General features: G+C 45.1%; 1 protein-coding gene across 1 annotated transcript in view; it reads right to left on the bottom strand.

Moving 5' to 3' along the window:
- SH3BP5 (SH3-domain binding protein 5 (BTK-associated)) overlaps positions 1-9,076 on the bottom strand; it is a 73,017-nt gene extending 63,941 nt beyond the window's left edge. The window contains exon 1 of the mRNA XM_008570720.1: positions 9,016-9,076. The gene's annotated coding sequence lies outside the window, so the exon portion shown is untranslated. The remainder of the gene's footprint in view (positions 1-9,015) is intronic.
- Between the last annotated feature and the right edge of the window lie 4,025 nt (positions 9,077-13,101).

Below are 13,101 nucleotides of genomic sequence, written 5' to 3'. Positions count from 1 at the left end.
AAGAAGGAAAAATAACGGCTCAATATTAAAAGGCTACAGTCTACAGGAACCAGAGCTCTCTGTCAACTTGGAGATTTGAAGATTCTTATAAACCACAGGGATAGCAACGAGTCCATCAACTCCTGTAGTCTGCCTCCTTTTGAGGTGGGGACACAATGGACAACTCAAAGGCAGAGGGTAGGCACCTTGGATAAACCTGGGGGTACAGTCACACAATTATAGAAAAGTCAGCTTATACTTCAAAAGCAAGTGCCTGTGTTCCTATCGTGGGCTCCAGCTGAGGGGACAGGAAAGTTTGTGTATCATCTTATTGGTCTTTACAGCTTAAAAAGAAGACACATCCAATTTAAGGCAGTATAGTCCATTTCAGTATCAGATAGTTATTTCTACATTCTAGCTGACAGCCCATACTAGTATCATTTTGCTAATGTGGCTACCGTGAATAAGGTTATACAAAAGAACCTGTATGTGCCCACAAGTCTTTATCCACTTAGAAATGATGCTGATACTCAAATTCATGTAGTAACAAAGTTGGAATATCTAAATAGTCTTAATTTTTGGAATTTTTTCACTATATATCTTGGTGACTTTTTTGTATTTTATAAATAAGCATATAAATGAGAGTTTCTTGGCTGTAGACAATTTTAAAATGCCTTTAAAGCACTTTTCATTTTTCTATGAATTATCACAACTATAGTTTATCAATATAGTAATTCACCAAGCAAATCCACCAACATCAGGGTTTAGCTAAATTATGGCAGGAACTACCAATCTGAAGTTTTTCCCAATAGCCTTCATAGTTCCTAAAATTCCTTCCATAGAAATTCATTTTTTTTTGTTTGGCTCATAAAGACATCTTTTTATATAGGCTTCATTCCCTGCCCCCCATCCCCTGCCTATGAAACTTATAAAGTATGGTCAGTATAAATAATTCAAAAAACATCAAGAAATGAAAAATAAAAATCACCAGCATTCTCAGCAACTACCAATAACCACTGGTAACATCTGAAGGTACATTTTTCTAGAGCCATGCTTCCCAAGCTATGCAGTGATGAAGCTCCCCTCCCCCACAACCCATTGTGAATCATTATTTCTGTAAAAGATAATAAAAATAAACTAGGAAAGCGAAATGCCACTTGGATGTTACAGCAACATCAAACTGATAAAAAAAAAATTCTAACATTTTACTCTCAATTTCTGTATTTACTTCACCTTAATTGATAACAAGTAGTTCACATTCTTTGGAACAACTCTATATATTCTAAGGACAACTCTAGTCTAGACCTTTTTTCTCTCATATGTGTATATTCTTTTACTGTATATATGGCTTTATATATAGATCATGGCTATTTGTCCATATGCACAGGTCTACATCCCTTTTTAATGTGAAAAGCTGCTCTTAAAATGCTAACATCCTTGAACAGGGCAAAATCTTACACTTTCATGAGCCAGCACCTTCGTAAGTGGATGGGTTTGGGGGAGGGCAAGGACAACACAGAAAGCTGCATTTTACCAATTGTCCCCAAGGTCAGCCCTGCCTAAGAACAGCCTGGGAACAGTGCAGTTCCACAGCACTCTGCTCCAGAGCAAGACTCTTGTATTCTTTATGCCTGTTTTGTTATCTGCCAAATAGAGGGGATAATATCTCTCATAAAACTGTTCTGAGGATTCAATGAGTTTATATATGTAAAATGCTGGGGACAGAACCTGGCACACAACAGACACTCATTATTATTACTTGTCATTATCACCATCAAAAGGCAGTTAGGAGACAAAAACAGGCAAGACAGACACTCCAGTATAGACACAAAATCCTTCCTGCAAGTACCCACCGCAATGCAGCCCTCACCTCACCCTACTCCGATAACAATAGCAATAATATTTACTGATGATTTACTATGCACTCTCATTGGGATGAGAAACTGAGGCCCAGAAACATTAAGTAATTTGCCCAAGGTCACAAAGCTTTTAAGGAGCAATCTATTGTTATTCATCCACTCAGTCATCTACCGAGCACTTATTTGGTGCCAGGCAAATCCTAGAAGATACACCCTAACAAAGCGGGGCTCACTCAGGGAAACTAATTTACACACTCCAGCAGATAGACCACAGCACAAAACTGTTGATCCAGTGACTGCAAAATCTATCCCGCCAAAACACTGGCCTGTACAAGCCCTCTCTCTGGCCCCTTGCCCAGCACCAGTCTCTCTGACAACGGTCATGGCAGGACCTGGGGGAGAAAAGCAAAGCCATCTCCAGACCCCGTGCCCAGCATGGCCCCCATGGACAGCTCACTGGAGCTTTCTCCACATCTGGTGCCCAGCGGACTTTTGCCCTCCCTGCCAGCCAGCCAAGCACGCAGGGCTTCCCCCCCCCATTCACCCAAGCTGTGCAGTTCTCAAACCTCTCCCTCACATGCATCTCTTCCCAGCCTCCAGGGACAGGGGCAAGAATCACAGCCCCCAAATTCACAGTTGAAGAGATTGGGGTTCCAAAGTGTCAAGTACCCCTAAAAGTCAGCAGACCCCTGATTTTAACCCACATCACTTGATGCTGAGACCACTGTCTTCCCTCCACTGCCCTCTCCCTATGACTTTGGGTTCTGGTTATTTCATAGCAAAAGCTAAATGAGACACTGCCCCATTTTATGGATGAAGAAATTGAGGCATAGAGATTAAGAAACCTACCAAAGGTCCCACAGCTATTAAGTAGTAAGCTGGGACTGGAAGCCAAGCAGCCTGGCTCCAAAGGCCAAGCTTTGCCAGCTGTCCTGGAGCTAAGTCACTCTGCAAGTTGAAATGATTCCCCACCCACCTACTTCTCCAAAGTGGGGTAAGCAGCACAAAGGGACCACTGAAGCACAAGGCCCTAAGTACCACGATTCTGATGGCCAAACTTCAGGTCAGAGCTGTGGGGGCACCAGCAGCCCCACCTCAGGTTACCCAGAAGGTGCTCAGAAGAGAACACAAGCGTGTTTATCTGTACAGCCAGCCAATCATGAGATTGTCCTATTAATGCTCCCCTTTCTACTCCCCAGCATTCCTCAAGCAGCAGGTGATATCTGTCATGTCAGCTCTGGATACTAACTTCCAATGATTTGAAGTCTCTGGGCCTTACCTCCGATGCCCCCTGTCCCAGCAAAGCCTTGGCTGGCCTCCCAGCACCTCTCTCACTCCATTACAACTGCATGCTTGAGTCCCAGAGACACAAGCCCCGCAAAGCAGGAATGTGTCCAATGTTTTGTTGGCCACCGTAGTCCCCAGTGCCTTGCACAGGACTCAGCCCAGCAGAGGTGCTAGGTGTTGGCTGCACGTAGGGCTTCAGGCCAATGTTTAGCCACATCTCACCTCTGTACAGAAGTTGGGCCTCTCCCAAACCAGACCAGGCAGCCTGCACCAGGCCTGAAATTTGGTGCCAGCTTCAAGAAAGAGTTACTCCTCACTTCCCCTCATCCATTTATCACTTCAGACATTCTCTAGCACTTTCCTCAAAGCACAGCTCAAGTCTTCTAGGACCTTCCTCCCCTAGTGCCATCACCCACCGACCCACACACACACACACAGAGGTCTTAAAGGAGAAAGTGCTAGGACTAACACTGTCCTGGATAAAGGAATTTTTCTCTTTTCTTGACTTGTGCTAATAACTCATTAGAGAGAGGTCAGGTTGCTTCCAATTCACTCTTAAAATCCCCCTTCCATCTGTGAGTTTCTAAGCTCACAATAGAGTTGGCTGCTTTGGTTTTGGTGGCTAGGTGATAAGGGTGTTTTGTTTTGGTTTTTAAGAGAAAATGTTTGTTGGTTTCTGGAGGGGGGAAAGGCAGATTCTGAGAAGAGGCCTTATGCAAGTTGGGCAAACAAAGACATCCAGAATCAAATGATTTTTCAAACCACCCTGCAAGTCTGCCCAGAAACCATTCCCACCTACGCAGTGAGGGAATGAACACAAACGTACAGTCAACTGCTCCTGCCTCCCCGGGGAGGGCAGGCAGGAAACGTCAGCTTTTGATTCTGGGAGCCAGAAGAGCTGCACATGGGGCAAACGTCAGCTTTTGATTCTGGGAGCCAGAAGAGCTGCACATGGTAACCGGGCCGTGCTGTGTCCTTCCTCCTTCCCTCTTTGACAATTTCATTGTCCTAGAATAGCCGGCCCTCGGAGCAAACCGGCTCCAAGGAAACACATGAGGAAACACTGCAGGTCGAGGTTAAATATATATATTTTAATATATATACATAAGCATGGAATAGTGCAAATTTTGATTCTAACTATATTTAGAAATTCTCTGTGCAGCATCTGTTTTAACAAACATTTGAAAAAGGATAGCTCTATGATATGCACTATGGAATTACATCAGCATACTGACTTTTATTACCTCGCCTGGCAGGGCTGTTACACACCTGAATGACCCGTTTATCTCTGACTCGCTCGTTTTCCTCTATCCATTCATCACCCACACCCGGCACACAGCCCCCTTGCTGGGCCTCAGCCAGGCCAGGCCACGTTCCCACCTTGGCACTGGCCCTTCCCTCTGGCTGGAATGTTCTTCCCCCACCTGGCCCAAGGGAGGCTTGCATTCTCCACACATCACTTTCCTGCCCACGGTACTTAACACTGCATCCCCTTCCTCCCCTTGCCCCCAAATACCCACACTACCCCGTCCCCTTCCTTTCTGCACTTCTCCTTAGCATGTATCACTATGTAACCTACTGTGTATTTTAATTGTTTGTTGCATTTCCTCCCCCTCTGTAATGGAAGCCTTAGGAAGGCAGTGACTCCTGTCTATTCTCTTCGCTGGTCTCCTCATCACCTAAAGCTGTCCCCGGCACATAGCAGGTGCTCAATAAATACTCAGTGAATTAATAATTAAGAGCTGGCCAGTTAGCTCAGTTGGTTATAGCATGGTGCTGATAACAGCAAAGTCAGGAGTTCTATCCCTGTACCAGCAAAAAAAAAAAAAAAAAAAAAAAAGCTGACTAATCATGGGATTGTGGGAAAATACATTTATTTTCTTAATTTGAAACAGGCTTACATCCAAGGTCTCTCTGGTTAAAAGGTTCCTTCCTTCAGCAGCTTGGAAAGCCAAGCACTCTCTGATATAAATCAGAGTGCAAAGGGGACCTAGCACTGTTCAAATAAGCTCAGAGGCAAAGCCAGGTTGCAGCAAGAGGCAGATACCCAACTGAAAACATGGCAGATGGCTGATATCCAAGGTGTAGGTGTAATTTTTGATTTAAACAGCTGAGACAAGGAATGGGATACTAAAGGTGAATTCCAGGAGCAACATCTTAGCCTGTGGCCGCCATGGACAACTGCACTGCGATCTGTGAGCACAGCAGCAGCAGCCACAAACTTGGGCACCAATTTGTTTTAAATCACATTCAGACAAAATCAGGAGAGGTGCTGAACACCCCAGATCATCATCAAAAAGCAAAGGGAAAGGAAATGAGGACAGCAAAATACCCTCCTGTGGGGGCCCAGAAGACAGATGCAATAATCCCCATTATTTGCCAATTCCATAACTGTGAATTCATCTACTCACTAAAACTCACATGTAACCCAAAATCAATACCGGCGGTGCTTTCAGGTTCATTCACGGACATGCACAGAGCGATGAAAACTTTGAGTGGCTCGACATGCACGTTCCCAGCTGAGGTCGAGCAAAGCACCACTCTGTCTCCTTGTTCCAGTGCTCATCCTGTAAACAAGTGTCCTTTTCATGGTCTACTTAGAGCCACGTTTTTCACATTTTTGTGTTTTGGGTGATTTTGCTGTTTAAAATGGCCCACAAGGATCATGCTAAAGTGCTGTCTAGTGTTCCTGAGAGCAAGAAGGCTGTGATGTGGCTTATGGAAAAAATGTTAGAGAAGTGACCATGAGTTCAATGTTAACGAATAATTATATTACATAGGGGCCTTTAAAGAGAAACACACATAATAAAAATGGTTGTGCATTGATCAGTTGATGAAAATGTAACCAAAGGCTTGCAGGAACCTGACCCTGTATTCCCCCTAGAAACAATGGTTCAATATTCGCTAATTCAGCATTTACTTTACAGAATACAACTACCACAAATAACGATAGTTGACTGTCTGTTAAAACAGCCCGTTTTCCTGCCCCCATGCTCTGGCACACTCCCCTCAGCCAGTCCCAGCCGCTCACTCCTTCTGCCGCTCTTTGCACATGGACACCCTCCTGCTGCAGCCTCTGCTCAGGTGGCCTCCACCAACGCCCCTCCCAGTGTCTCTGTCACATTGCTAACTGTAGTTATTACAATCCGTAATTACTGTCCACCTCGCCACTCCTCAGCCCAACTAAAATGTCAACTCTTCAAGGGCAGGCCTTTGTCTCGTTCACTCACTTACCTGCCGTGGCCAACAGAGTGTCTGACACCCAGTTGGTGCCCAGTGGTTGACTGAAGGAACACAGCCCACCAGAGACAGACAGAGACACACACAGCCCTCTCCTGCAGACTCCAGCAGCATGACAAGTGTCCACAGAGCCCGCACTGAGGGAGAAATCCCACACAGCTCCTTTGTGAGTTTAACAGAAAACACCTATTAAACTGCATGTGGCTACTGAGCATTCAAAATGTGGCCAGTCCCAGTTGAAATCCACACAAGATCTTGAAGACTTAGTATAAAAATACATGTAAAATATCTCTAATGATTTTTTTTATATTGACTCCACATTGAAATTATACTATCTTGGATATTCTGGGTTAAACAAAATATACCAAAATTAATTTCAGCTGTTTCTTTTACCTTTGAATGTGCCTACTAGGGAATTTTTAATTACTCGTGTAGCTTGTATTATATTTCTGTGAGTCAGTCTTAGTTATAATAATACATGAAAAGACCAGCAGCCCAGCCCTGCCACCCTCCTGCTCGCCTCACACACAGCTCCTAATGCTCTCCGGAGCAAGACAGGAAACACCTGTCTGGTGGCTTCCTGTGACACACAAATACCTAAGTGTACTCAGAAATGGGATTCAGAAATCAGGGCTAAAAGAGTTTAACAGATGAAACAATTTCACCCTCAGAAGGTAAGCACCATGAGGGCTGAGATGTGGGGCCCAGAACAATGGCCAGCACACAGTAGGCCAGCAAATACAATAAATCAATCCTTTGCTTAAAAAAAAAAGAAAGAAAGAAACAACTATTTCCAACTTGTCTGCTCGTATTTGGGATGATGGAATATAAGAGCTGGAGGGGATCTGGAAAATGCCTGGGTCTAGGATGGAAGACCTGGCTCTGCCACATTAATGAACCATGGGCCACTAAGCCTCCACATCCTCACCTGCAGGGGAGGTGACCCTCCCTTCCCTACCTCTCCAGGCTGGTAGAACTTTCTGCGATGACAGAAGTATCCTCTGCTCTGTCCAATACAGTGGCTAGAAAGTTCTTGAAATGTGCTACCGTAACTGAGAAACTGAATCTTTAATCTAATTTAATTTTAATTTAAATTAAATAGCCACATGCTGTGTGTGCCTACTATGTTGGACAGCGCGGCTCTGTGTTGTGACAGGATGGAATGAGATAAAGCATGTAAAAAAACACTTTGTAGGGCCGGCCCGGTGGCGCACTGCTACAGTGCGCCGCTTGGGAGCGTGGCGGCGCTCCCGCCGAGGGTTCGGATCCCACATACAGACTGGCCGCTCACTGGCTGAGCGAGGTACGGGTGCAACACCGAGGGTTGCGATCCCGTTGCCGGTCCCGGTCCGGTACGGGCGCGACACTGAGGGTTGCGATCCGTTGCCAGTCATGAAAAAAGACAAAAAGGAAAAAAAAAAAAAAAACACTTTGTAAACCTAAAGCCCTTTAGGAATGGTAGGGTTTGTATTGCCTAATTCATTATAAATCAGAGGTTCTGAGAAGTTTCAACTGCCCTATATCACAAAGAGATTCAATTCATCATAAATGAAAAAGATGGAAATAAACATGCAGATTTTACTTTACTTGGGGAAAAGGGCAGCTGGTGTTCACGGACACCAATGATCAGAAGAGGGGGGTTAGTAATAACCCTTCACATAGCCCAGAGCAACAGGTTTTTAAATCTACATTGGCACATCCAGATTTGGTACCTCCAAGGGCCTACACAAGCAGTCAGAAATCAAGGCTGCCAGCAAATTCCTGGTAGATTATATTCCTACCTCCCACACCCTCATTCTTAGGGACCAGATGCTCCCAGCCCTTTCCATTGACTCTCTCGCTACTTCTCCTACTACAGAAACATTCTCCCAAAGGCTCCCTGCATCCTTCAGCTGACAGTCATTCACAGACTCCCAGACATACACAGGGGTTGTCCAAATTTGCTGATGGAACGTAAAACCAACCACTACTGAAAAGGGTTGGGGACTAATCGGTAGCTGTGAAAATGCTAACTTGTTTACTCTCAGGTTGGAAAATGCTCATGAAATTCAAATCAAGCTCTAGTCTCCCAGACTTCACCCAGCAGGAAAGCCCTTCCCAGTCTAAACAGCTTTTCGTTACCATTAAGACAATTATATTCTACACAAAAGTAGACAATAAAGAAATGAGCAGGGATGTGGAAGCAGGGAGTGAGTTGTTAGGACAGGAAAGTCAAAAAAAAGGGTTTAAATCTGAGGAAACACACAACAGTTCCAAGAACAAATGGTAGGAACCACCCTAAAATAGTGAAAAGACCTCGTGAGCTCATTCATTATTCTCCCTCCAAGAGTTCAGCTAATTTTCCCCTCGGTCCTTTCAGCTTTCCACAGACATATTAAAATGCGGGACTTAAGCACTGTGTAATGCTCCACGGAGCCCTCGGTTTTGGCCCCACAGAGCTTCCATAAAGAAAAACATGTGAAATTGAATCCACATGTGCTCCTCCCACAGGCTGGGCTCAGTGGTATATTTTATAATGTCAGACGGCGAGCTGTTACTCAACTCCCAAGGAGAGGACTCCAACAATGAACCTCCAGCTATTACAACAAAATTATCCAGCCTGGTGTCAGTGTGACTAACCCTCCAAGCACAAGGACCCAGCTCTCTGTACCTCAAGTTCAGTCTCCCGTCTGTTGATATCATCCGTGGATTGATTTAACTTCTCCAGTTCTCCCTAGTGAGGAAAAGAGGGAGAAAAAAAAAATTTAAGGAATCTGTCTTTTGTTTCCAGTATAACTCAGTCCATAACCTGAAAAATTACCCCAGCCCAATTTGTAGGAAGAGGAAAGAGGTTTGACTGGAGCAGTAAATGAATGTCAGCATTTCTGAAACCTTTTTCTTGATGATATCTCTTTTGACAATGTCTTAAGTCCCAGAAATTTGTCTTTTCTTAGAAGGTCAAATATTTCTTCCAGATATGTGCCTTCAGGTAAACCACCTGTTACATATGGTTTAGCAGCCCAATCAAAACACACAATCTGCCTCAGAGCAAGAACTTTGCAGAGAAAACAATAAACGAAAATAAGGAAAGCCAAGCCAAAAGGATACACCTTGTGAAGTCATTTAAATCAGTGGCAAAATTCTGGTATTAAATTATCAGTGGCTGAGTATTTTCCTATAAAAAGATGAAAATCTTTTCAAACAGCCAATTATGCAACTTACCTAACTAGTTTTTTTAAAAAACTAACTTTAATCCCAATCCTTCAAATAAACATTTACAAACTGACATTTTGTAAAAAGTACCCCACATAAGGTTAACTTATCTTTATCTCCAAACAAAGAATCTCGCCAACAGAGTTCCATACCAAGAATACAAAATTCAGTAGTCCAAACCAATCATTAGTAGAATTCCTAATAGAAAAAAAAAAAAGAAAAATCCACCTGATATTTATCTTGCTAACCTGGCAAAACAATTTATTTAAAACTCAACCACTGAGTTAAGTGAGCTTTTAATTGATCTATGCACTGAAAAACCAATTAGGGCTCCAGAAATTGCACAGCATGCTAAAAAGCAATATTTTTAAAAAACGATTAACGGAAAGGGTATGAAAACCAGTCTTGGAAAGCGATTTGCCGTGCATTTTGCCTAGGGGGTGAAGAGGTTAAGCTGTCACTCGTAGATCTCGGCTTGGAAATGGTTTTTTAATCATCTCTCCTGGAAATGGAGGCACAGAAAGGCAGGCCAACCCCTCGCCGCCCCCACACATCGGCTCTGCGCATCAGTTGTCCCTGGTTTCTGTTCATACCCAACCTCACAAGGAAAAGCATGCTGTTAAACCATTTCAGGCCAGGCGGAACATTGAGCCAGGGGTGACAATAAACCCCTCAGTTTGCTAACAATGAATCAAAGGAGGAGAAAGACGGCTCAGGCGGCGCACCTAGGCCAGGTGAGGGCTCCGGGCCCAGGGCACCGGTAGTTCCCTACTCCTTACTGGTGTTTTCTGGAACTATCTCTCAAATAAACTGCTTGAATTTGAACAAATCCTTGACACATGATCTGCTCTTTAGGGAACCCAAATTAAGACAGTGGATGACATGACCACTGTCTTTACATGTTTAGATGACTGTCTTGCGGAAAAATGGTTAGGTTTAGCATTCAAAGGGGAGACTTGGGACCACCAGATAATAGTTATTAAGCGGTAAGTTTTAGTTTGGCATAAGGAACAATTCTATAATAACTTAAGATGCCTAAAACTGGAATGGATTGCCTTGGGAGATAATAAATTCAGTCACAGGGGGTATATATAGAGAGACTGGTTAACCCACCAGGGATGTGTGATTGATATGGGGCCTAAACTAAATGACTTCTAGGGTCAGAAGTGGGCTTACTGTTGAGCTAATGAAGGTGGAACATTCAGGCCCCTCTTGCGCAGGATCCTTTTAAGTCCCTAGCAATGTGTTTACGTGGTCATACATTCTTGTACATTGGGGTTGCGGGAGCCGCGGGCTCGGCCGGAGCCGCCTCGCCACAGCCGGGCACGGTTGAGGAGACGCCGCGGCCGACGCCCGGGAGGCGCCGCTCACCGATGCGGATTCCTCCGGCCGAGGCGGAGCGCGGCGGAGGAAATGCGCGCGCGCGCCCCCTCTCGGCCGAGGCCGTCAGCGCAGCGGCGCCCGCTCCGCCCTCCTATGCCCGTCCCGCTTATCCAGGTCTCCGTCACAGAAACCCCGGCTCCCTGAAAGTCCCCAGGGTTGTGAAATGGGAGAGCCCCCACCCCTTAGCAGCCCGAGCATATCACAAACTACCCATCGTGGGCCTCCTGCTTTGGGGGTAGCGCACGAAAGGAAAGTTTGGGGTATTTCCGTTCTCTGAAGTCACCTGTACTCAGTGACCCTGGACCTAGTTCCACGACTCGCTCAAACCCCTGTACCCAAAGCACGTCTCTCCCCTTGGGTGAACCTTGGGAACTGGATCTACTTGAAGACTTCCCAACAAAAGGAAACTAGCATGTGTGCTCATACAGAGTACAAAGAGAAGGGCCAGCTGCAGCTCCATACACGGGTTCATGGCCCAAAGGCTGTGGCCCTGCTGGGCAGAGCTCCATAACCCAGTCCCACGCTCTCATAGGTGTGGGACGGTCTCACCTGAATAGCCAGGAACGTCGAGAATCCACTGAGCCAAAATGCGGGTGGGTTGGTACAGGCTTTCCAAGGAGGTGGCAAGTGTAACACCTGTTGGTGGGCATACTCTGGCCAAGGACTTATGAACTGGTGAGGTTTCCTGTCCACCCTCAACAAGTAGGGAGCCAAACTCAGCATCACAAAAGGCCAGACAGTGAAGGGTCTGTGCTGTTATGAAATGTCAGGGCCACTGACATTGATGTCAGGGGAGCACAATGTCAGATGACCTGAGCAAGGCAGGAGGGGACATTACCACTGGTCACTACTAACGCCTCCACTGCAGAAATGCAAAATGTGTACACTTTCTACACGGAAGCTCTGAGTTTGGAGGACAAACCTACTTGAGAAAGGAGCATTTACCTATCATCAAAGCCACCTTGGAAAATCTGCTTCTGATGGTTTTATCATTTATTGTCTTTTGGGGGGTGTCTGGCCAGCAGGGGGATCGGAACCTGTGACTTTGGTGTTATAAGGCTACACTCGAACCAACTGAACTAATTGGCCAGCCTGCTCTTGATGGTTTCATCAGAATCTAAGCCAGGGGATTACTCTTTGGGCAAGATATCACCATACACATGCTGGCATTGTGGTCCACTGTCAAAGGAGATTTATCCTGTCTCCTGGAGGTAGGTCAGGTATATGCCGAAGGTTTGTTTCTGAAAATGTCACACCTGTCCATTGTTCTTTAAATCAAGGGTGAGTCAGCTATTCTGTGAGAAATGTTTTAAAGCTCCTTGCTAAAGAAATAGTTGGTTTTCGAGGGATAGATGAAGTCAGGGACAAGATGGCCATTAAGGATCACACTGGGACACAAGGGCCACCAGTGTTTGCCTGGTAGTTTTTTGTTTGTTTGTTTTGTTTTTTTAAGATGACTGGTAAGGGGATCTTAACCCTTGACTTGGTGTTGTCAGCACCACGCTCTCCCAGGTGAGCTAACCGGCCATCCCTATATAGGGATCCGAACCCGTGGCCTTGGTGTTATCAGCACCACACTCTCCCAAGTGAGCCACGGGCCGGCCCCTGCCTGGTAGTTTTGAATTGAGCCTATAACTGAGCAGGTTCGTCCTAGAGACAGAGGTTGAAATGAGAAATGTAAGGTCAGCCTTGACTGTAAATGCTTCTCAGCTGGTGGAACCCCACCCTCACCATTCTAAACAACCACCCCAAAATACATTTCTGTTTAAGCTGAGACCTAAGAGAAAGAGAGTGGCTTAAAATGCCTCCAAGGGACATAGGAAAACCGCTCTAGAATATCATCTCAGACTTTGGTTGTCGTGTTTTTAGGTGATTTGGGCCAGCTACAGTATTAACCCCAATAGTATTTCTGAAGTTAAAATAAGGAAAATAAATAAACCACAAACAGTGCTAGATGTTTTCTATTGACACATATATGAAGGATCTTCAAAAAGTTCATGGAAGGATTCGTATTATTTTTTAATTCAATTTTTCCGTGATCTCTTTGAAGTACCCTTGTATATGCATATAAATGCATCCTTTGCTGGGAAGAATTCATACCCAACAAAAAGTTGCTACTCCTGGGAAAGGAAGGCAGGGAGAGGCCCAGGATTGGCTGGGG

The sequence above is a fragment of the Galeopterus variegatus genome, unplaced genomic scaffold (genome assembly GCF_000696425.1).
Source record: "Galeopterus variegatus unplaced genomic scaffold, G_variegatus-3.0.2 Scaffold625, whole genome shotgun sequence".
Taxonomy (NCBI): Eukaryota; Metazoa; Chordata; class Mammalia; order Dermoptera; family Cynocephalidae; genus Galeopterus; species Galeopterus variegatus.
This window is presented reverse-complemented; position numbering and strand designations above follow the sequence as displayed.